Raw genomic sequence first — 2,275 nt, 5'->3', positions numbered from 1 at the left:
CACTCACAGCATGAGGACAGCCCTGGAGCAGAGCTGGCTCACAGCCTGGGCTCGCTGGAGCTGTGTCCTCTGGCCGGGCGTGGCAGGCCACTCTCTGTGTCTGGCACTCTTATAGAATAATTGCACCAGTTATTTCTGATAACACAGCTCAAAAAGCACTGTTAGCTCCACCCTTGCACTGCCTTGCAGAGTATTCACTGCGACCCCCGGAGCAAACAGGCACCTTTGTCTGKGCAGGGCTGTGGTGATGCCCATCCTAACCCACCCTGTGCCAGGGGACAGGGCTGCTTTTGGGATGGGCACAGCCCTGGGCCAAACTTCCCTGTGGATGTGAGAAGAGAGGGCAGCCCTTCACACAAACAGATTGATCTGACTACAATGGAATTGCCCAATTTCCTCTGCTAAAAGTGGTTACATTTTCTCCCTCCATCTTAAACGGTCCAAAAGAAAACAGGAACTGGTTTTCTTTTTCACTGCAAGGACCCTAGCAGTTTTTTTTTCTAATTGAACTGGATTTTAAAAAACGGGGAAAAACAAGAGAAAAAGAAGTCTTATATTTTATTGGGTAAAATTTATATATTTTAAATACTATATTTCAACAGATTGACACTTTTGTTTTGAGAAATCTTATAGCAATGATTCCATAATATATATCTCTATCTCTGTATCTCCTYGCCACACAAACTACTGGATGGTTCAAGTTGTGCCTGGGGCTGGTGAGACCTGGCCTGCTCTGCCTTCCTGGCATTCCAGGCCCTCTCCTGCGCTGCAGCCTCAACCTAAATCAAATCCTGCTCCCCTTTCCAGCTGTGAATTAGAAGGAAATTAAGGAATTAGAGCCTTGACTGGACCTAGAAGAATTGCACAGAGAGTAGTAGTGATGGCCTGGGTCTGCCCTTGGAGCTCAGGGAAAAGCCACAGCTTTAACTCAGAATCTGTGCTGTTTTTCCCGACATTTTGAGCTCAAATGTGTGCTTTATGGGAGCATTTAGATTTAGAATTATTTTTACAGACCCTCTTCTCTGTGGTCCATCCCTGGAGCCCCAAACAGTCTTCCCTGAACAGTTTCTTTTTTTCTCGTGGTGTTTGTGGGGGTTCAGCTGGGCCTGGGCTGCTCACAYCACAAAGAAATAGATTTAAGTGCTGAATGTATCTTTTCTTTYCCCTCTTAAAACAGATTTCACAGCCCAATGCACCAGGCCAGTGTCTTAAGTACCTATTTTTTAAAAGGTTTTATAACTATTGAGGGGTTTGTGCGGTAATTTCCTGATTCCAAATCCAAGCTGGGCAGAAGGGCAGGAGGCAGTGCCTGGGCTGGAGCTTGTCCCCAGCCACAAAAAGCTTCGTGGGACCCCAAACAGATCCCGAGCATCACGCACAGAGCACGGCATCTGCGTTCAAGGACACCTTTGGATGTGGAYTCACAGTCACACCGTGGAACGGGTGCGGCGGTGCAAAGCCAGGATGAATGTTTTATTAATTTAACACTCTCAAAGTTTGTGTAAGCTTGCACAAAACAACAGAAATTGTAAATAGTTACACTCAAAAGCAGGAGTTCCCAGCCTCTTCCCTGTAAAGGSCAGGAATGACGCTACCTTTGCCAGAAATCAGTGCCAGCTGAGAAGGAAAATACCTCCTGCTGAACGGTGGGTGCAGCACGAGATTAAACCAGGTATTTCTTCACACTTCTCTGCAAGTCCTTTGTGACCCTCAGCCTCCTTCCCTCCGGGATGAGGGCATTCCTTGCTGGCTGTGGACAGCACGGGCGTGGGAGTGTTCTCCCCAAATGTGAAGCTGTCTAATCCGGAGGGGCTGGGGTTGGTTCCGTGACAGAAGGACTGTGTCTGCCAAAGATGCCACCGACTCCCAGAAAGTTGCTTTCTGACCCTCTGGAGCTCTCTGCCCGGGAAAAGCCGTGCAGAAAGGTCCACGTTTGGAGTCAGCGAGATCAGATAAATGAAGGAAAAGTGCCAAAAGGGATCATGCCAGGTGATTGTATGATGTTGTTCTATATTGTCAGTATTTCTCTTCCAATGCTATTGTACATGCAGTGCACAGTACTCATGAAGTGTAGCTTGAACAAGCGCTTCTTTGTATTTTCTCAGTGAAAGCAGAGGGGGAGATCGAAGCCTTAAAGACTCTCACTGATTTTTGAAAACAAGCCTTTAGCAATGCTCCGAGGGCAGGGCTCTGCCGGGCCATCTCCCAGCTGTCCAGTGGAAGGTTGGAGGAGGCGTTTTGGGAGAGCCCTGCACCCTCCTGCCCGTGGAGGACA

Source organism: Malurus melanocephalus, unplaced genomic scaffold (assembly GCF_030028575.1).
Source record: "Malurus melanocephalus ecotype Western Australia unplaced genomic scaffold, MMel_1.1 scaffold_970, whole genome shotgun sequence".
Lineage (NCBI taxonomy): Eukaryota > Metazoa > Chordata > Aves > Passeriformes > Maluridae > Malurus > Malurus melanocephalus.
Note: the sequence above shows the minus strand (reverse complement) of the source record.